We start from the raw sequence: 23336 nt of genomic DNA on the forward strand, positions 1-23336 counted from the left end.
ATCAAAATTCCACATTAAAATCATTAGCTTTCTTCTACACAGCATACCAGCTGGAATCTGCAGCCATAACTACACAGTGGTCACATTTGGGAAAACACTTGCTGGTCCTGAGCAGAATGTGGCTCCCACACAAGTTGACAACCATCCAGAAAATCCATTTGGAATGTACAAGGGATCCAAGGCCCAGGAGAGTGACCCACAGTTTCCTTTTTGCAAAGGATATTGCTAATTTAAAAGGCAGTAAGCATCCACAGCTAATCTGAGAACTGGAGTATCAGGAGACTTCAGGAAGAATCTGCTTTAATGACTTTGAAGCTGTGGAGACCTTTGGGGGCCTGAGGGAGGGTGAGTGGACAAGGCAATGGCTCCTTCTTGCCTCTGTTTTCATTTGGTCCCAGACTATAGTTTTATGCTTAAGTCAAAATAGCCCGTATTCCTTTTAAAGCATTTTCTTTGTGTGTGCTGCCATGCCACTGCATGGGTGTGGAGGTCAGAGGACAGCTTTGTGGTTCACCCTTCTACCTTTCCCTGCAGGGCTGCGAGGACTGAACTCGGGTTCAGGCTTATAGGACAAGTTCCCTACCCACTGAGCCATCTCGCTAGCCCTTTAATTCAGTTGTGATGGAATTGCAGTCTCAGAGCAGTCAACATTCTAGGTTCATACTGTGTAGCAACTGTGTTCATACTTGGCAACAAGGTCAAGGGCGTGATGAGGCCAAATCCTCTATCTTTCTGCCATTTGTAAGTCCATAATCTTGTACCTGTGTATGTCACTTAGCCAACAGTCAGGAAGCCACAGCAGACCCTGGGGGACACCAGGACTTCACATGACACTTGCAGGCATCTTGCTTACAAGAGACGATGGAAATCTGAGTTTGTTCTCGAGAAGGATGGTGTAGTTAGAAATGAGAATTCCCCAGGCGCCATGCTTGAGTAGTGAGAAAAAGAATCAGCGAAGAGCAGAGATGCCCTAAGGGAGATGCTAGCACAGAGCCGGGGCCCTCATCCCTGCCCGAGTCAGGGCAGACTTGGGACAGAAGGGTCTGGTGCATGGCAAAGACTAAAGGCCCGGGGACTCCTCTCCTCCCAGCTGGGGTGGCCAGCTGACAGAGTTTGGCAGTAACATTTATGCAAAATGATGAAAAGAGGCTTGAGCTGCCTCATGCAAATTGTGGAGACAGGTAGTCAAAGGCAAAACACAGGGCTGTTGGGAAGGAGCGTGACTCTCATCCAGAGAAAATGTTACTCTTGATTCTGGTTCCTAGAAGGAAATGATAAGGCTGTCCCAGGTATTTTAGGAAACACTGCTTTAATGAAATGTGCTCTACTATTATTTCATTCATTCATTCATTTGCCATGCAAATACAAAGCTCCTGTGAGCCATAGGGAGAGAACATTCTATAGTGTTCCATATTTAAGTTTCTGGTTTGGCTTTGACTGCAGTCAGTGTTCTGAGGAGGGAAGGGACCCTCTCAGAGCTGACAGAAGGATGTCAGGGTGTAGCTTGAAAACCAGGGTGTACTGAGAGCAAACAGGGTGTGATATTACCTCTGAAATTAGAGGCCACCACCACCGGCGGTAATTTTTAATTCTTCGAGATAAGTACATGCAGGAACTTTCCATAAATAAGTGCTTTCGTTTTCCCGAGATTACACTGAGCTCTGCTGACAAAGACTGCTCATATTGTTATGCAAATTTTCACCATGTAGCACATTCCCCTCTGCTTATCTTGGCTAACAATTCAAAAAAGAAGCCATAATACACTAATTACCTCCCTTTTATCAAGAACGTTGGGAATGAAGAAAACATCAGGGACGTGGAACAGCACATAATTACAAAGGAGGGGGCCAGAAGCCTCCAGCAAGGAAATCTGAAGCTATCCAAGAGATTCCAAAGCCGCAGGTGACTGTGGTGAATAACATGGAGGGGAACATTTTCTTTCACACAAATAAGGACTTTAAGGCATCCAGAGTGGCAGAAAAACAAATGAAAATTAGCAAATGAAAAGAAAAAAATCGCCGGGCGGTGGTGGCGCACGCCTTTAATCCCAGCACTCGGGAGGCAGAGGCAGGCGGATCTCTGCGAGTTCGAGGCCAGCCTGGGCTACCAAGTGAGTTTCAGGAAAGGCGCAAAGCTACGCAGAGAAACCCTGTCTCGAAAAAAACCAAAAAAAAAAAAAAAAAAAAAAAAAAAAAAAAGAAAAGAAAAAAATCATTTTACCAGACAAATAGATCAAATCGATCACAGTCTCAAAACACATGCCAAGAAACATAAGGCCAAATAAATGTAAAAAAATACAACAAACTCAGAATTTTACATTGAAAATGTTTTGGGTTTTCTTTCTTTCTTTCTTTCTTTCTTTCTTTCTTTCTTTCTTTCTTTCTTTCTTTCTTTCTCTCTCTCTCTCTCTCTCTCTCTCTCTCTCTCTCTCTCTCTCCCCCTCCCTCCCTCCCTCCCTCCCTTCCTTCCTTCCTTCCTTCCTCCCTCCCTCCCCTTTCCTTTTTAATGTGGATGAGTATTTTGCCTACATGTATGTGCACCATATGAGGTGCAGTGCCTATAGAAGCCAGAAGGGGGCATTAGATGCCCTGGGACTGGAGTTACAGATGGTTGTGAGCTGCCATGTAAGTGCTGGGAATTGAACCTGAGTCCTCTGGAAGAGCAGCCAGTGCTCTTAACTGCTGAGTTATCTCTCTTTCACTACAAATACTTTTTAAGCTATGCTGTCACACGATACTTAAAAAAAAAAAAAAAAAAAAAAAAAAAAAAAAAAAAAAAAAAAAAAAAAACTTGTACCTGTTCTAATGTTAAACTATGTCCTGGTTGTTTCTGCATGAGAGTGAGTCTCTCCAGCAGCCAAAACACTGTTCACAGGGCTATCTTCAGGCTGGTGTTTGGGGATAATTAGTTTTACTCTTTTCTGTTTGCTCTGTGGTTTTTTTTCCCCCAACCATTCACGCATTATTCAGCTAAAACATCATACATTCAATGACACAGTAATGCCAGGCACTGCAAGATCCCACAATGCTTTGCAAATCATCAGACTTGGAGTGTTGTGCATAGAACTAGACTTGTTTGGTGTGTAAGTTTGCCAGATACTCATCTAACATAATTCTCCACTTGGCCACAGAGTCTGTAGAGAAATTAAAAAATATAACTCAGAAGGTTCAGCATAGGTGACCACCACATAAACAACAACCAAGGGCAAAGGAGAATGAAAACCTGGGTTATGTCTAACTGTCGTGGCCTTAACACTGTGGGGAGATCATGTTCGTCACTGCACACAGCAATTAACTCCAAGTAAATGAAGACAGATTTGCATAAAGATCAGTGACATGCATGCGTTTATGAAAAACCAGAAACTAGCTGAGTTTGGAAAAGGGAGTTAATGCACATCCATTAGAAGAACTAAGATGTAGGTAAACATCTAGGATTCATCATTAAAAGGAAAGAGAGAGACTACAAAATAGAATGCTGTCAACTTAAAAATGATACATTGGCATACAAACAAAATATTAGCAGTAATTAGCTTTACTTTTGAGGGGTGAGAGTGCTACTATATGATTTTCAAGCAAATTCCAAATAAAAGATATTGAAGTATTCAATTCCTGAAGGAGGAACCTGGTTAAGTTGATATTAACTGATTCATGCAAGAACTGAAGTTCAACAAGAGCCGCATTCTGAAAGAGGTCTGCTGAGTGACGTGTGGGTCTGCCGAATGACAGGATGGAACAGCTAATTCACTTCCTCTGTAGGTGATGGTCATACGACACCAGAGACCATTGAGCATAACTATTTCACGCATAACCATTTCACTTGAGTGAACCACTCATTACGCGAATATATTTCAAAGCTGCTATTGTTAACAAGCTAAAACCAAGGCTGGAGATAGAGCTCAGGGCTGGGAAAAAGTGCTTCCCTTTCATGCACTAGGCCTTGGGTTCAGTTCTCAGCACTGCCCAAAATAAAATACACAGACAGAGCTAAACACAAACAAAACAGGGACAACCCCAAACAGCAAAACCACCATGAACAAATGTTAACCATACTCCCCATGATTGAAAGGCCATCCCTTACCTTTTGTCTCCATAGTTTAGATAACTTTTATTAATATTAAAATGGAATTTTTATTCATTTTGAGGCTTCTGTAGGGGGTGGCATTACTACTCGCTAACCAACCTGGGGTAGTGTGAATCTTGGAAATGGTTCTCTCTCTGGCTATGTGGAACATGCTCCCAGGGAGCTCCAGATATGCAGCCTGCTGGGCCTGGCAGGTGGGTAAGGTACTGCCCTGTGCTCCTGCCCCCATCTAACCACCTGGCCTTGTGTATGTCAAGCTCACAAACGTAGTCCCCTCAGACATGGAAATGAGAACACCAAGTGTGGTGGTATTGTGTTCCCCAAAATATTGTGTACTCTAATAAATTTATTTGGGGTCAGAGAACAGACAGCCACTAGATACAAAGGCTAGAAAATGGTGGCACTCACACCTTTAATCCTAGCATTCCAGAGATAGAAATCCCTCTGGATCTCTGTGAGTTCAAGGCCACATTGGAAAAAGCCAAGCATGGTGACACATGCCTTTAATCCAAGAAAGCCAGCCTTTAATCCCAGGGAGTGGTGGTAGAAAGCAGAAAGATATATAAGGCGTGAGGACCAGAAACTAGAAGCATTTGGCTGGTTAAGCATTTGGCTGGTTAAGCATGTGGCTGGTTAAGCTTCAGGCTTTCGAGCAGCAGTTCAGCTGAGATTCATTCTGGATGAGGACACAGAAGCTTCCAGTCTGAGGAAACAGGACCAGCTGAGGAACTGGTGAGGTGAGATAGCTGTGGCTTATTCTGTCTCTCTGATCTACCAGCATTGACCCCAATAACCCGCCTCAGGTTTGATTTTATTATTAAGAACTTTTAAGAATTCCTGCTACAACCAAGTCTACTGAGTCTGTCAGGCCCCGTGTGGAATAGCATTAAATGCCGGCTTCTCACACACAGCAGGTGCACAAACACAGGCTGAGTGTCCCTTGTCCAAAGTGCTTAAGACTTCTCATACTTTTGGACTTCTGATACTTTTTTAAAATTTTGTAATATTTGTATCCCTAAAAGTTTTCTTAGGGACAGAGCCCTAAACATGAAATTCATTTCTCATTCACACCTGAGATACATGTCTGAAGACAATTTTATACAGTATTTTGATACTTTTGTTCATCAAACTGCTGTGGGATGGTCTGTAAGTCAAATTGCTCAGATTGGTCAATCAATAAAACACTGATTGGCCAGTGGCCAGGCAGGAAGTATAGGCGGGACTAACAGAGAGGAGAATTGAGAGAACAGGAAGGCAGAAGGAGACACTGCCAGCCGCCACCATGACAAGCAGCATGTGAAGATGCCGGTAAGCCACGAGCCACGTGGCAAGGTATAGATTTATAGAAATGGATTAATTTAAGATGTAAGAACTAGATAGCTAGAAGCCTGAGCCATTAGGCCAAACAGTTTAAACAATGTAAGTCTCTGTGTTTACTTGGTTGGGTCTGAGCGGCTGTGGGACTGGCAGGTGACAGAGATTTGTCCTGACTGTGGGCCAAGCAGGAAAACTCTAAAACAATCAAACAAATTTCATGGTGTGGGATTTTTCCATTTGTAGAATAGACTGATGCTCAAAAATGTTCAGATTTTAGAATATTTTCATATTTTTAATTTTCAGATTAGGAAAGCAACCTGGGATTTTCCCTCCCTCTCTTCAGATCAGAGCAAGTGTGATTTGGGTTTTTATTTTTTTTTTAAATACAGATCCCTGTATCAGGTTCCAAAATAATTGGTAACTAGGGTCTAGACTGAGGGAAAAGATTTATGGGATGTTTTTAAGTGAAAACCCAAATACAGACAGGCAGCATTCAAAGAATGCTAGAAGGAACAAGGCTGCTACATGCAGTCCATGCAGGCAAAAAGGGGTGGGATGCTTCGTCTCGCTCTCTGACACAGTGAGAAAACATGCAGCAGAATCCCACTGACTGCCTCTCCTGGACAGAGAGGCAAAGGTGGAGTGGGAGAGCCTTCACCGCTTACTGCGTCTTCCCCAGGTCCCCATCTCCTCCCAAAGATGAGGCATGGGGAGTCTCAGCCATGTGTCCAGCAGATCAAGCTACAGATGGCGGCCTCTCCTTCCATTCTACCATTTCCCTGTGAGCCCAGGTCCTCCTATAAAGCAGGCAGGACAAGCAGGACATAAGATTGGTGGGGGCAGGCATGTCATGGTACAGAGAGGCACACCTGGAAGTGACTCACCTGCAGAGCTCCAGCTTGTCTCTCTCTCTCCAGTGCTAACAGCATCAAGAGAGTCAGCTACTAAGAAAAAGACCAAAGAAAGCCATGGTGCCACCCAGTCCTGGGAAGATGGAACACAGGTGAGATGAAACAGGCCAGGGCGCCATTAGGAAGGCATTTCCTAGGTCTGAAAAGTACCCAAGACAAAAGCACATACTTTTCATGTGTGAGCTGAGACGGAGATGAGTTTAGGAGAGGCGAAGCCTTCAGGGGGTCAATTTCCAGATGTCACATTTCCCAAAGGATAAGGCATTGTCCTGTCTGACCAGGTCAGAAAACAAAAGGAAAACCTAGAGCTGGACCAAGACGATCACTACCAAGACATTAAGTAATAAGGTGATTCACAGTCCAACCACTGGCTTAAAGTACAGAAATGTAGAGGGAGGAGATGGGTGGACAGCACCAGTGAAGATGAGCCATTGAATTCCCGCCGTTAGCAATGCAGCATGGCTGCCCAGCAAGCTAAGAGGGTGTATTGACGCATGGGCAGTACCTGGCATGGGGGAGGCAAGAAAGAGTTCCATGTACTAAATCTTCACTCTTGCTTAGACACAACCCAAGGTTCTCCAGCAAGCCCTTTCCTTCCTTCCTCCTTCTCCTCCTCCTCCTCCCTCTTTTTTCATTTTGTTTTAGGCCCAGACTGGTCTAGAAATCACTACTTAGCCCAGCCTGGCTTCAAACTCACAGCAATCCCCCTGTATCACATACCCCCCACCCACCCCCACCCCCACCCCACCCCCCGCCGCCACCGAGCGCAAATGCTGGGATTACAAGCATGTATGGGCCACCACACCTAGTTCTTTTGACTTAGGTTTCTAAAGACAAGAAGATGAGGCTGAGAACCACATTCTAAAATGAGAGGAGCACTGACAGGAAAGGAAAAGGCTCAGCCTGCAACCTAGCTATCCATACCACACTTGAAGGTCTGATAGTTAAAGGAGTCAGCTTTTCCCATTTGTCCTCAAGAGATGGAGACCCCGTAGAAAGGAAGGTTGCCAGATGCCAGCTCCCTGTCCCAGAGGGTGGGAGAAGGTCTTTATCAAAATGAAGCAGGTGCCCAAGGGTGCTGGTCATTTCAGTATAACCTAAAAACTGCTCCACAGGAATGACTGCTGGGGAAAGTGCTCATACATTTGATGACACCCAACATCCAACTTTAAAGCTTGTGCATTCTCTGTAATGCCAAAACAACCACACTCAACCAAAGTAAGGGACACAGTAACTCTCCTGGGAAAAGTTCTTGGCACTGCCCACTGTTCCTTCATGTTGAAGATGTAGGATAATGAAAACATATCTGAAAGGACTATTCAGAAAAAAAAGGAAGAAGGGAGCTTGTGTTATATTAAGACTATATGGACGTAGCCAGCACATTTCAAAGCTGAAGATGGAATGTGGCTATTGAGGCTGCAATGTTGGTCCTTTCCATCTGATTCATTACAACTGCTAAACATACTGTGTATCCCCAGCCTAACACTATTGTTATGATCATTTCTCAAAAGTGTGGCTTAAGAGCGTACTTTTCCGATTTGCATAATAACAATGGCCTTGCAACTAGACTGGTGCCTATTTCCAGCAAGTCTATGTAGAGACTACATTAATCCCTGAGCACCTGGCAGGAAGGCACACTGCAAACAGTCTGGGGTCCCCATCAATTTTTTATGCTCTTGGGCATGCAGGCACATACACACAAGGAGACAGAGACAGTGTCATTGGGGGTCTGACCATGTCAATTGCACCATCCCTGTTATTTTTCCCTGGTTAGGGTATGTTGTTATAAGAGGCTCTTGAAATGACTGTCTGCTGCTGGATCACTTGAACTTGATCAGTCATATGAAAAAACAGGAATCATCAACAGAAGTGAGTCTTCATAATACTGCTTTAGTCACACTACTCTTCAAAAATGTTTTTTTCTATGTGTTATGTGGTGTGTACATGCATGTAGGGAGCTCTACCTGAAGAAGCCAGCGCCCCCCCCCCATGCCCTCCACACAGTGTGAAGGAGCAAGCAAAGTAACAGAGAAGTATGGGGGTAAAGTCAGTCACAGTGAGAATCCTGACCCCCGGGAGGAGCAGGGACGGGCAACAGGGTAGGGTCACTGGCCCAATATTTAGGTCAAGGGTCTGAGACGCATGAGCTGTGGTGGCCGTGGCTAAAGTGAGTGCAAGAGAGAGATCAGGTAGAGAAGAGAGGCATGCAGCTGCCACACATTCTGCTCACAGCTTTCATCATAGCACTCCGGCGCCAGAGGCACCTGGCTCTCTTGAGGTTAGCCTGGTCTACATAGTGAGTTCTCAGGCCAGCCAGGATTATGTAATGAGTCCCTTCCAAAATAAGGAAACAAATAAACCAAGAAAGAAGGGCAGCTATGCTTCGGGGCTCCACTTCAGCCTGAAAGAAAGCAAAGGCTACCTCACTCACCATCCCAGTTAGGCCAGGTTAGACACACAGCTTAGATAGCAGAGGCTGCTGGTCGGGGGTAGGAGTTGGGTGGAGACAGCTATGGCCTTTTATGCTCTCAAAGGCAGAGTTTCTCTGGGAACTGGAAAGACCTATGGTCATTTTACATGCAACCTCCATTCTCCCACTGTGTTACCACTGTGTTCTCTGGAAACCCACAGAGAACCTCAAGACATCTCTTTTCCAGAAGCTTCCTCTGCAAAATGAGGCTGGGCATCTGCAGGCCAATGGCTCTGCCTGGCAGTGTCCTGTCAGTTGGGAGCTGTTTGTTCCCTAGGACTTAACATAACTCTGCTGGCTCTTCACTTCTTTCCAACAGCTGCGCACTGAGCCCAGGAAGGAAATGTGAGGTCATTTTGTGGAAGTACTTGATAATGGATTTCTGTTCCCTGGACACAAAGAGAAAATTGGAGAAGTGCTAATAGGATTCACGGGCTGGCTATAAATAATGACTCAGATCATTTCTACCTTGTTACCATCATGGAGCAAACCCAGGATGTTGGCACTGGATTGAGTGGGCCATAAGACCTGACTTCCTTCCTTATAACCATGGCCTCTAGAACTGAAAGACAAAGGTCAGGACTTTTAGAAGGTACCACCCCCACCTCATACTTTGGTTTCCAGAGAGGTTGCCATGTTGGTTGTGAATAGTTCCTTACTGACAAAATTCTGGTTCATCCCCACCCCCCCATCATCCTTCTTCACTAATACACGTAGATGGTTCACTATGACCTTGAAGTCACTCTTTCACCAGAAACCAAGTCCAACTTTATCCATATGGCTCTTCCTGGAACCAGATAGGGATTTCACGGGGGAGAGTGGCATAGCATTAAATGTGCTCTCTGTGTGGATGTAAGAAATCCCTGGAGCTGGGGAGCAGGCTAAGTGGGTAAAGTGTTTGCCATGCAAGTGTAAGAATCTGAGTCTAGATTCTCAGCACCCACACAAAAGCCAGAGGGTGGGAGGGGACAGAAAAATCCGGGAGGGGGTGAGGCTTGCTTGTTGTCAAATCAGTGAGCTCCAGGTCTAATGAAAGACACTAACCATATCCAGGCTGGCCACCTCTGTAGACGCTCTCAGGGAACGTGCTGTCAGGTACAGGTATAATCCATGGTGATGACTGAGAACAGAGGTCAAAGGCTATGTGACACACCTCAGAGCACCCACTCTTTATTAGCGATGCATTACTCTCTGAATGTCTCTGACAAAAAAAAAAAAAAAAAAAAAACCAACTTCATTCTAGGGAAAGGTAGTGATGGAAACAAAATTCTGAGGAATGAAGAATTTAGTCAGTGTGATGGTTCCTTATGATTGTCACCTTGGCAGGATCTAGACTCACATAGGATAAGCCTCTGGTCATGTCTGTTGAGGGATGATCTATATCTGGTTAGTGGAAGAACTACATTAACTATGGTGTCACCGCTCCACAGGATGGCATCCTGGACTGAATGAAAAGGAGGAAGCAATCTGAGCACCAGCATTTGACCCCTGACACAAAGTGACAAGCTAGCTTGAGCTCCTGCCAAGGTGGCTTCCCCACCACGGCGGACTCTACCCTGGGACCGAAAGTCCGAAGAAACACTTCCTTCCTAAGTTGGGTTTGCAGGTATTTGCCCCTAACAATGAGAAAGGGAACTATTACATAGTCCACAAATGCAAGATTAATCTTGTTTCAGAACATAGAGGATCTGCCCTAGATAAGGCCAGTGGTCATTAGCTTATATAGCCCTGTGCTTCAGGACTCATGGAGCACTTTGTAGAAATGAAATTTTAAAAGCACACATCGGCCTCACACAGATCCCAAACACAAGGAAAGGTTTGGAATGGGGTGCTCCCTCTCCTGCTTTGAACACAGCCCCCAGGACTGTCTAAACACTCACTTAGTTGGAGGTGTGAGCTGCCCATCAGTCTGCAAGGGGAAAGCTGACTTGTGGATTCCCTTTGGAGATTTAATGCACTCTCTTTCCTCTTCTGCTCAAGTGGTTAAACATTTGCTTCAGAGTGGCATCTCATTGCCTTTGCTTGTCTCTCTAATAATGAAACCCTAGAATGTCAAGTCCTTCAAGGCTGCTTCAAAAGGGCAATCCTTGGTATTGAAATGAAGGGCTTCTGGTGCCCTTTAAGTCTGAGTTGTTCGACACCTAGGGAATTGCCAGATTTACACAGATCAGGTCCCCAAGGCCGGGCGGGGCCAGGTAGCTCCAACTGCTGTTATGATTCTGCTCTGTAAAAATGCAAACTTGTTCAGGCCCATTAAGCAGCAGCCCTGAGATAGGTCTGGGAAGTTTCTCTGGTGCCATGTGACTGTGATGTGACTTTCTGTAGCCTCTTCCTGGCACAGTCACCCAAACCACGCTATTTTCCAATTCTGCTAAACAAAAGAAAACTGAGTGTGTGGAGCAGGCGTATGCATGGACGGACACACTCTGCCTTTACCCAGAAGGGAGACAGCTTCCACTGCTGGAGCAGTTGGGTTCTTTGCAAACCTCTGAGCCTGTGGCCATGCAGCGATTCTCGAGGCTCTTTCATCCTCACAGCTCCCACCATCTGTCCCAGGGGACCGAGGACACATTCCCAAAGTTTCTCTCTTTCCTACAAAGCTCCACATACCTGTCCTGAGAAGCTAGGACTTTATCCCAGTGGTCTGCACATTTGCATTTCAAAAATAAAGTCCCAGGGACTCAACATCAAACACTTCTCCTGAAAGCTTAAGTAGCTGCAGACAGCTCCTTGTCCTACTTCCAAACAACTCCTCCATAACACAAGTGGCAAAACTAGGCGGCTCGGTGGGCAACTGAATGTGGAAATCCTCCTGAAGACTTTGCACCCCAATAACGCCAATTTGCAAAATTATGTCATTAATATAAAACCATACAATTACAATGGTAGATGAGTTGCTTAGCAGCTAGTTGGAGATGGATATTGGTTTGTTTTTTTTTTTTTTCATTTGTTTTTAAGTGTGTGTGAGTGTTTTGCCTACCTGTGTCTAGATAGCTGCACCTGCAGTCCCTATGGACACCTGAAGAAGGTGTCAGATCCCTGGGACTGGAGTTACAGTCAGTTGTGAGCCACTATGTGGGTGCTGGGAATCGAACTCAGGTCCTCTGGGAGAGCAGACAGCACTCTCACCTGCTGAGCCATATCTTCTTCTAGCAAAGGAGATATAGATAGATAGATAGATAGATAGATAGATAGATAGATAGATAGATAGATAGATAGATAGATAGATAGATAATAGATATGAGATACCTGCAATATGGGGCCACAGCATAGCTGTCATCTGATTATGTTTGTTTTCATTATAATTGGTTTCTATTTTCTTATTTTCTCTAATGAACAATAATCACATAAGACTCTTTTTCTTTTTTTAAGTACAGTGTCCATCACATCTACTCCTACATTAAACAAATCACTATCCTGGCTATGGAGCAGCAAGAAAAGAGTGGGAAGATATGTTCCCAGAAACTCTGGTAACACTATAGGCTTAATCTCCAGCAAATATGTTGAGCACAACTAGATACCCAGAAGGCTATGAGGAGACAGAGATGAGATCTGTCTGTGGCCAGATATAGTGTGAGAGGAGCAGAGTCTAGGGGAAAATGGTGATCACAGACAAAGGAGGGAAGGTCATGGAGACTCTGGAATTTTGTGGAGTAATGTTTTCTGTCCTCACAAGGCAACCCATCACAGTCTGTGGCCTTCTTGGCTCTGATAGAACCCCTATGTTGAAAATCATAGCACAGGAGGGACCTGAGCTGAGCTATATCCCCTCACTGCTTCCTTGGGGGACAGCAGAGCCAAAGGGAAGCCTTGGAGAGACTTGAAGAATAGAGAATCAGCCCTGTGGGGCTATGAGGAAGCAGCCTGTGGGGATTCCAGCTTTTTCCCTCTCCATTAACTCTGTTCACTTCCAGCTTCCTACCCTCCTTCCCAGGACCACTTCAGAGCCCTTGGTCCAATGATGCTGCAGTTTTTCTGTCCAGATCACATCTTGGATGTGGATGCCTTCCCTGAAGGAAATGCTGCATCCTCTCCAGGTCAGTGTCCAACTGGAAAGTGCAAGATGATGTCTGGGACCAAAGGCAAGTAGAGGAAAGTGCTCGTGTTGTAGCCAGAGAACAGCTGCTGCTCACAGCAAAGTTGGCCCTTGAGACAAATGTGGATTATGATTGGCCATAAACAAAAGTGCATCTTCAGAAGCAAACTGGTCAGCTGGCTGCAAACCACTGCTCTAAGATGACAAACGTGTGCTTGTGACAGCCAGAGATATAGCCTACCCTACCAAATGGGGACCTGGGATTCCTCAGCTTCAGAAACAGCCATGTAACTGCAAACAACAAAAAGTAGCTTGCTTTCTTCCAGCTTATTTAATTTTTTTCCTTATACATTACCTTTTCTCATAGTTAACTATATAGCACCAACCCAGATAAAGGAAAACCCCATTCTACAGTTGTCATTCTTAAGGACAAAATACCAAACAGAAAATATATATTTATTCGATTGACTTTAGCATTTAGGAGACATTGTATCTTCAACTTGTATTCCTGCTCAACAGAAATAGGCATCTTCTAGGCATCAAAATAACACCACCCAATTCCTAGAAGTACCCAAGAAGGAATCAAGGGAACTGGAAAGCAAGTTCGACCAAACACACTCTCAGAGCAAGGGCACCACAGCAGGGAGAAAGAACTCGGGGAGAAGAATTCAACACATGCATTCCTTGGAGCAAAGAAAGAATCTTTCAAAGTACAAACAAAAGTCCACTCTGCTTTTATTCTACAAATTTGAATTTAGTTATTTTTATGATGCCATGGACCAAAACCACAGTCTCCTCAATGCTAGGAGACTCAAATGTTCTATCACTGAGGTACCATCCCAGCCCTCATTCTAATTTAAAAGTTCTGGAGTGGGCACTATTTGTTATACTTTGCCCAGCTGAAGAAAAATGTTCCCCTAAGTATTTTTCTCATTCTAAACTAAGACATCATTCAGTCTTTCATTCATAAATGAGAAAACTGGGCTTTTTTTCCCCTTACCTTAAGCCAACCAGGAATGTCATACTATCTTTAATAATTTCTGACTAAAATCTGCATTTGTAGCATGTCATGAGGGGATAGCAATGTGACAATGCCTTACTGAAACTCTTTGGTGTCCCTGAGACTTAATTGCTCATGGTAATTGGGACAAACAACTCTACAGTCTAAAGTTTGTGGGACACTATGCTGTCTACAAGTTCCTCCCACGCCACCTCTTACTGGCAGGGTGGCCGCCCCTCTGCAAGTGGCTCAGGGATGAGAATGAAAGGATTTGCTACATGGAGGGCTGCCACTAGAACCCATGCATTCAGGGAAACTGAGGACAGCCCTCTCTTCCAGCTTCTGTTTGGGTCTGAGTGTGGTTGTACTCTCATTTCAATACTCCTTGTTACAACGAGAATGAATTACTCTCTAGTATCAAATGCCAGCTTTAAACTCCACACTGAGGACATGAGTAATTTCCAGCCTTTTTTAGGAAGGAAAGGGGGTCACGATTTGAATTCCTGCTGTGATTTTCCCTCCTTGACCCCTGTGGGAAGGAATGCACCAGGCAAAGCTTGTGCCAGCAGCATTGATTTAGATCCCACTCTTGTCCCCTGCCCTGAAGAGACGTGGAAATAAGGTCAACTTTATTTAAAATCTCAAACATCTAAAACTTTGTGCTTTACACCAAAAAAGAAAAGAATGGCATCTGAATTTTATTGGGAGACTTATCAGTTCTCAATAGCATGGATTCTATCTTTGTTTTATTGATTTTTGTAACGTTCAATGTGGCAAACTTACGGTGAATAATAATTTGCCAAGAAGTCTGTCCTGTGTTGTGGTAATGTCAAAAGAACCTGGAAGGGAGAGGCAGCTACTTGCTGTTCACTCAGAAACGTTCCAGAATAAGTCAGAGCCCCTTTAACTCCCCCAGCAAGTGCCCAGAAGCCCAGAGGAAGCTTCTAGAGGCAGAGGACCCGCCAGCAGCACATGAAACACACACAGGGATCTCTGGCACAGCTTCAAACTCCCTCAGTCACTACACAAGGGACCAGTCCTCACTACACTGCTCAGCTCAGCCGCCAGATGTTTCCTCCACCCACATGTGCAGCTGGCTTGCCAAAAAGTCCGTTCACTGACTATGGAAAAAGGTACAGGCTTGTCTTAGAATCTTTACAAATGCTAGGGACAGGGCTGTGCACACAGCAGTGAGTTTACATTTGAAATGAATTCCCTCCCTTATGTAGGAAATTGAGATCACACAGTGGAGATAGTAGTCCCATCCCTTCGCTCATAATCAATGCCCACTTTCTCTGCACACATATCAGTGTATCAGCTGCTAAATTTCCTCCACAGCAGCTATTAGAATAAGTCAAATTTAGGAAATCTTACTACTCAAACACTGTAAAAGGTGTCATGGTATCACAAAGTACCCCAAACATTTTTATGGTTTCATGTATCAGCTAAAATTAAACTTAAGGACTGGCAAAATGGCTCAGCAGTTAAAGGTACTTGCCACCAAGCCTGACAATCTTAGTTCAATCCCCAGGAACTACATAGTGGAAGAAGAAACCTGACTCCCACAAGCTGTCCTCTGACTTCCACATGTACCTTGACATGCATGCACACAGTGAGTTTGAGGGTCATGGATACATGAAACCTGTCTCAAAAATCAAACAAACAAAACTTAGTATTATAATCATATACCAAAGTAATGGCCATGATTTCAGGTACATGGTCATCAGTACATTTGTGGTAATGGTAAATCACAATCGACTGGTGCTAGGCATTTAAGTCTACAATCAACAACATCCATAGATTTCATACATAGAATTCATCACCGTACATGACCATTGAGGCTGAGTGTGTCCACTCGTTTACACTCACTCAGAAAACAAAACAATGCAACTCTTGATGCAGGAAACAAACCCAAAGCAAGTGTGAATTTTTAACAAATCAACTTTGCAAGAAAGACCTGCATCCCATGAGCTGGATGGAAAACCTGCACTCATGAATGATTCATCCCTAGAGACTGCGGATGGATTACTCAAGGTCCCCGGGCTGGCCCTTCCTGCACGTGTGCTGTATGAGACTCACAGACTGTGAGCGGGCCCTGTGCTTCTCACTTGAAATAATGAGAGGTCAGGAAACAGTAGAGAACAAGACCGGGGCACTGAACAAAAACTAACATGTTCCAAATAATCATTATTTAAAAACTCTCCCTAGGCGGGCAGAATAACTGCCCTGAAAACAAACAGAGTCTCTGGCATACAGCTGGGGGTCCTTCCTCGCCTCTCTATGTCAACAGGGAAGAAATGGACAGAAAGGTGGTGTTGGAAATGACAAACTCTCCCTCACTGAACTAGTAGAGAATAAAGTAGTCCAAGAAGGAATTTGCAAGAAAAAAGAAACCTATTCCAACTCACCAATACTTTAAAATAGCTTTAATATTTGTTACGTGTGTGTGCATGCACGTGCGTGCGTGCGTGCGTGCGTGCGTGCGTGCGTGCGTGTGTGTGTGTGTGTGTGTGTACATGTGTGGGTGTATATGCATCTATGCGGAGGAAAGAGGCTGATACTGGATAACTTTCTCAACTCCTCTTTACCTTATTTTTTGAGTCAGTGTCTCTCCTTGAATTGAGAGCTCACTTATTTGGCTAGGCTGGCTGACTAGTGAGCTCCAGGGATCCACCCGTTTCCACCTCTGCAAATCTGGGATTACAGGTATGCGCTGTCTTGCCTAGCCTTTTTTCTTTTTGAAATACAGTCTCATGGTGTAGCTCTGGCTGCCTGGAACTCATTACATAAGCCAGGTTTGCCTTGAATTCACAGGGATCTCCTTATCTGTCTCCCAAGTGTTGGGATTAAAGGCATACATCATCATACCCACCTTTTCACCTGGGTGCTGGAGATCTGAACTCAGGTTCTCTAGCTTTAATGCTAGGCACTTTGTGGACTAAGCCAGCTCTGTGGCTACCTAGGATCCAACTCTGAGTATTTCCCAAGAGTTTTGCATGGCATACTTCTTGCCTTTGTGAGCAAGGGTGGAAAACACAGCGTGCCCTTTTGATGAGTATTCTTCAGGCTGATCTTGGGCTATAACATCTTAATGTATTCTTTAGTGCCCCTGGTAAAATCAGATTGCCTTTTATCTACTTACATGTCTGTAGAAGAGTATAGTGGCATAGTTTCATAGAATTTCCTCCACCCACCAGAGGTTCACATGCTTGAACATTTGGTCTTCAGTTGGTGGCGCTGTTCTGGAAGGTTGTAAAATCTTTTGTCTATAGGGCCTAGCTGGCCAACACAGCCATACAGGCAGGGCTTCCATCAACCCACCTATCATACCTTCTCTGAAATGGATCTGAGAGGTCAGATAAATCCTTCTTCCCCTATGATGCTTCCTGCCAGATGTTTGGTCACAGTAGAGAAAGAGTAACTGATATAAGTGAGGAAACTCAGGAGACAAATCTAGGTTTCAATCCCAACTCCATTACTTTGCAACATAGCAAACTTGGTAATCAACCTTACCTCTCTGAGCCTCTTTGTGGTTGATGTGAATGTATCAAGGGCTGGGTACCTAGTCAGCATTTAATAAAAATCCATTCCTTCCCCTTCTTGTCCTGTTCCTTGTTTACTCTTATATAACCCAGAATGTCAGCAGACCAACTTGTAAAGTACACAACAAAATCATCCTAGGAAGACGCTAAGCTAGTCCTAATGAGGGTCCTGAGCATATAGAATATTCTGCTAGGGGTTTTACGATGGCTGTTTCCAGGGTTTGGCTTTTAACTACAAAGTCTAGAAGATAGTCTTTGTGTATGCATCACTTTGGCTAGAACTTTGTTCCCATGGTCTAAATAGAAAAGAGATCCATTGCACATTGAGTCCTCAAGAAACTGATGGAGGGGGCCTCTCACCACGTGCTTCTGAGAATCAGGCTGTGTGTGTGTGTGTGTGTGTGTGTGTGTGTGTGTGTGTGTGTGTGTGTATTTCAATACTGTCCCTTAACTTTCAAATTTTAAAATGGTATGCTCTCACCCTACAGGTAGTTTTGAATCCCTATAATGTCTTGTCTTAGAACTCACAACTGTCACAGTATGGTTTTGTGGAAGTTGTAATATTGGTGTCAGGCTGCTTGCTCTAAACCATCTTGACAAGTGAGAGAGAACAGAGGATTTCATGTACAAAAAAAACCCACCATCACAAAAAGATGTCTGATGTCTTCAGGAGTCCAACATATTCCAGCCTTTCTCCTGACTAGTTAATGGTCCTCATCAGTAGTTACTGAGATTTCCCAGAAGTCAAGTGCTTAGCTAGCCTCTGTAGAGATCTAGCATCAGCAGCAAATCTTTGATGGCACCACTGGTGTCCCTATTCTAGCAAGGACCCTCTAGGACTCAACGAACTGGAAGCAGGATGGGGCCACTGAGGTCTCCTAGACTTCATGACCACCCTTGGACACCAAGAAACCCTACATAAGTCCAGAATCTCTACTGTAAAAAAAATCTGATATCCAAAATGCTCTGACATCTGAAATACTTCAATGACAAGTTCTAGATTTGGGAATATCTTACAGATGCTCAAATCATAAAGTCTAAGCAATTTTTTTAAACCCTAAAAGCTCCAAAATTGGAAACACTTCTCTTCAAGTGTGATCACTTCATGAATACCCAGAGCCACTGACAATCAAGGCATAGCCAAGAAGTCTTAGCTAGTATAATCCACTGGGGCAACTCCATGCCAGCTTTAATCTCCCCACGCTGTGTTTTCCTTTTACCGTAGAGAGTGTTCCTCTAATGCTGTAGTATGACCTCCAGCAAAGCAACAAGACATGGTGGACATAGAGTGCAGCCCCGCAGTGCCCTGTTCAAACCAGCTCCTTGCCCTTGACAGTGTAAGTGAAGCAAGCCAGAAAGCGGAGGGTGAGGGGGGTGGGGGGTGGGGGGTGGGGGGTCTCTAGTTTCTGTCTTCTACACCTGCTCTTTCACCTACTTATAACAAAGTCAGCTCTCAAAGCATCTCAAACAGCAGCAAAGGGAACATGCAGTTAGCTCAGATACTACTATGGCAGGCTAGCCTGGTAGATGACAAGGCTTGAGATGCACCCCCAACCACTGAGGGAATATCTAGGCATCACAGGGATTTTAGTGCTATCAACTCTGAATTTGAGGACTGATCATGGCCTCCTACTGAACCTCATTCAGAAAGTCAATTGAAAAATGCTATTCACAGTTCTTACACATAGGAGGGACACAGGTACACTTAGAATGGACAGCAAGGTATGCCTTATGTTGATTAAAAAGTACAAAAAGAGGGTGAAGAGGTACGATGGAATGCTTAATAGTTCCCAAGGCTAAGCACCAATGGCTTTAGACAACAGGAAGTTGTTCTCTAGTTCTGTGAAGAGAAGTCTGAAATCGTATTGTTGACATGGCTGATTCTTCTGGAAGCTCTGGAGAGGATCTTCTTGTTTCCCTCTCAGTCTCTGGTGTTTCCTGGCATTCCTTGGTTTGTACACACACTGCACCGCCCCCTGCCTCTGCCATCTCCCCTACTTCTTCTGTGTGTTAGCACAGGCACTGAGATGGGAGCCTACGCTAACCTAGTGAGACCTCACTGTAACTAACTGTATCTGTGAAGTTACGTACAGGTATGGTCACATAGTGAGGTGACAAGTGGACTTTGGAAAGAGTGTCAGACTGGCTACAGAGAGAAATCAGGAGGGGCAGTGGGGGGAAGCAAATAGATGAGGCCAGCTGGGCTTCCAACATAGAGGTTTCAATGAACTTTGTGCTCTGCAGGTAGGATCCATTTACAGAGGCATGGACAGAGTGCAGCACGCACTTAGGTTTCTTCCCAGCCCCGAGTCCTTGGATACCGAGTGGAAGGAAGTCTCCCACCCACACATCGAGAATCCAGTTCATCCAGATGCCGGAGCGGGTCTTTTGCTCTAAGTCTATGAAGATGATTGAGCTTGGCGCAGTCGGGTGCCCATTTCCTTTAACGGCGGAGCAGCGCTTACGCAATCAAAGAGAAGAGGATCATCTGTCGTAGTCTATGAACTCACAAATGCCCTGCATTTGACCACCCTCCTGGCAGCTTCACTTCAAATGCTCTGGGGTGGGGTAGGGGGTGGGGGGCTCTTTCCTCAGAGCACCCACCCCCGGTCACACACACAGAACCATCTTAGAACCCGGAAGTCCAGGCAAGGGATGGTGTCTGTGTGGCTATGAGAGGCAGATTTTCTTTTTTTCAAGAACACTTGTGAAGGGCGTGGGGAGCCAACTAAAATTAATGAACTTTTCCTGCCAAAAAGAGCTAGGCTCCAAATTCGGTCATATGTTGCCAAATAGACAGTGTGAATGAAGTCAGCCTGCGAAGAAAATACGAACATTCCAGAGGAGCAGGAGCTGGAGACAGGCTGTCCCCAACTTCAGCACACTGATCTAACAATATCCCCCACCCGAGGAGAATAAGCCCAGACCTGTAGCTGATTCATTCAGAGGACAGTTCCTCTAAACACTGCCACTGATCACTTCGCAGCCTCTTGCTAATTCCCACCTCCCTCTAGGAGTCCCTTTGTTACCTGGTCTCATCCTCTGGATCCTCTATGCTGAGAAGAGGCCCTTGCCTTCCCTGACCCAGCCCACGGTCAGCGAATACAGGATCCACAACAGCGAAGAAAGGCCGAATCTCACAAAGAGCCTCTCTGACCTTGGGACTTGCTACCTCCTGTTCTACCCTATACACCAGAATCTGGGCTCCAAAAGAAGCTGAAGTCATTGCCCACATGGCACTCCTGGGTCCTTACTGCTCTCTTGCACTTGCCGAGAGAGTGTCAGCCTTAAAAGACTTTCCCCAAGAAGCTGGCACACTGACCAGAGAGCCACAGGGCCTTTGCACCTGCCAAAACAGCCATGTGCAAGTGCCTGTCCCAGGGAGGACAATAGCCTGGCTCAGCTAGCACAAACTGTAATTGAAGCTGAATGCAATTAATTGTGTAATTCTGAGTCAGTTCAGATTAATTCTGCTAAAATTCAAATCCTAAAAGTAGGGCATGAGAAAGAATCAGTTTAACAAAGAAATCAGACATAAATAAAGTCTACCCCAGCTCTGGGTTGATGCCCAACACGGATAGCTAAGCACAATAACATTGGAGTTATCAACTAGAAAGAAGTGTAGCCCAAATACAATGAGATCACACCCCACAATTTTAAAAGCTAAAAGCCTAAGCATTTTTGTTATTTGGTCTGAGGAGAGTGGCATGGTATTTTGACTCCTATGTCTGTTACTCCCAGGGACACACTGACTTTCACTCCATTCAGTCTGAGGTGGATGATGGGGGCCACAAGAAAGGTAATCAAACCAGTTTTAGAAGTGGCAGGAAGAAAGACTGGGGTGACCTATGGAGGACCAGATGGCAACACTTAGGTCCTGTTTCCTATTCTCTCCTTGGGACCTCCTTGAGTTCCAAATTCCTGATTCACCAGGTGTCAAGCACTGGTATTTCATGACCTATGGCCAGCTAGCCAATGGGAAGTAAGGGGAAGCAGGTTTCTGCCTCCGTTTCTGAGGTCACTGTGGTGCACAGGACTCTACGGGCCTCCTAACCACCTCTAAACTTACAAGGACAGAGAAAGGCGTCAGAGAACAATAAGGGGCTCCTGGCACAACAGGGGCTTGGGTGAGATCCTGTGGCTTTGGGGAAAGCTGGGGCAGGGCTCAACAGTAGAGAACTCACCCAGCAAGCATGAGGTCCTGGGTTCCATGGCTGACCTGAGAGTGGGGGCGGGGAGAGTCAGCTCTGGAAGAGACTGGGAGCTTTTTGGACCTAATTTTAGCTTCACGTATGCAAGGCTCTGTTCTTAAACGCATCTGTGCCACAGAAACAAGCAGGACCCGTCCGCATCTTGTGACAAAAAATGCTCCCAGAAGTCCTTGGAAAATGAAAGGTCTCGGGAGGAAAGGGAAACCTCGACACCCATCAGGGCAGTTCCTTACTCCTGCTGCACACAGCTGTGCTGCTCGCTTCTCACCGCCTCTTGTCACCAGATGGGTTCCTGTGAAACTGTGAGCACATACTATCCTGCTCATAAGTGCCCACATAGAAGACTCTGGAAGCACCTGTGCTGAACCAGGATTCAGGGTCCCACTCCAGTCAGCTCTAGGGCCTCGACCATTGACAGATGCCAAGTGGCCTGTGAGGGACAAATGGAGGTTCTCCTGAGGTCACTTAGCATCAAGCTTAGGACTGAGAGGAGACAGACACTCTCCAGACAAAATGAAGTCACTGGCAGTATTTCCAATAAGCCCGCCCCTCTAGGCCCTGTGAATAGGAGGGTCCCCCATTGCCTGTACTGACTCAGTTGGTTTATAAATGTCCCTGTGACACGGCGGGGGGGGGGGGTCATAAACGACTTCATATAGATGAGTGAAGTGCACAGCAGAATGAAACGCCTGCTGGAGGCAGCGATGGAGGACGCCCTAATCTGATTTACTCCCGAGCGATGCTCTGCTTCCAATCCAATTTTCTGGACACTAAGATGGAGACAGAATCAAAATGGTATTTGCCAGGAGCAAAAAGAAGGATATTTCTGTCCCCTGGCCTTTGTCTTTATTAGAGATCAGCCCGCAGTGAGCCAAACTCTACAGGAAGCACAGGGTTCATAATATGACTTTGTGCCGGAGACTTTGATTCACGGTCTTGGCTGGCAAGCTGGACTGTGGACAGAAGACAGAACCCCAGCTCCTTCCCCGGCATGCCCCTGGCACAGTGGGGCTCTGTTGCCCAGGCTCTTAATGGAAGGGTTCTCTGATGATCAAAGTGCAACCCAGTCATCCATAACACCTGCCCAACCTCAGACACTATGAGAATGTGAACATGTAAAGTCTCTCTTCCTTTAGAGAAGCAGTCTAATTAGGAAAAGTCGAAGCTACTAGCATTCTGTGAAATAACAAAGTTTCAATCATATGCAGCTTACACACTATCAAAACAAAAGTCAAGGGACTGGAGAGATGGCTCGGCCATTAAGAGCACTTGCTGCTCTTGCAGAGGACTGGAGTTCAGTTCCAAAGACATTAGTATCTATCATAGGCTATCCTTAGAATGTCTGCTCACAGTCCTGAAAACAGAGCGCTCAGCAGGCATGTCTAAAACATTTAAATGTCACTGGACTAACACATGGACTTCACTTCCCTCAGAAGACAGATCCACTAAGTTGCCAGGTTTAATCTCTTCCCCACCAACACTGTTTAGTTAATGAACAGGAAATCAGAGAAAGAAGGACAGAGACTTGCGATATATTTGCCTCCTGGGTCATCAGAAACATCACGTCTTTCCTTCTTCCCCATCACTGAAAACACAGAGGCAACAGAGCAGAGCTAGGATGGGGGGTGAGTTTTGCTTTCAACAAAGTTCCAAAGCCCGAGTAAGGAGGGAAGTCAGGGAAAGGCGTTCGGGGGAGCGTCGTGTTAGTCCGGTCTTACAATGTCAAGAACAGGGTGCGCTCCCCGCTGCCTCCATCAACTCAGCGTTTT

General features: G+C 45.3%; 1 protein-coding gene and 1 long non-coding RNA gene across 3 annotated transcripts in view; one reads left to right on the top strand and one right to left on the bottom strand.

Annotated features, from left to right (window-relative positions):
• The window catches only part of Prkca (protein kinase C alpha), a 400362-nt gene that overhangs the window by 254493 nt on the left and 122533 nt on the right, over nucleotides 1-23336 (bottom strand). The window lies entirely within an intron of this gene.
• Nucleotides 676-14623, top strand: LOC121831496 (uncharacterized). Its single transcript, XR_013041937.1, has 4 exons — nucleotides 676-741; nucleotides 6315-6400; nucleotides 9098-9353; nucleotides 12151-14623. It is a non-coding gene; the product is annotated as an uncharacterized LOC121831496 (long non-coding RNA).

Source organism: Peromyscus maniculatus, chromosome 8 (assembly GCF_049852395.1).
Source record: "Peromyscus maniculatus bairdii isolate BWxNUB_F1_BW_parent chromosome 8, HU_Pman_BW_mat_3.1, whole genome shotgun sequence".
Classification (NCBI taxonomy): domain Eukaryota; kingdom Metazoa; phylum Chordata; class Mammalia; order Rodentia; family Cricetidae; genus Peromyscus; species Peromyscus maniculatus.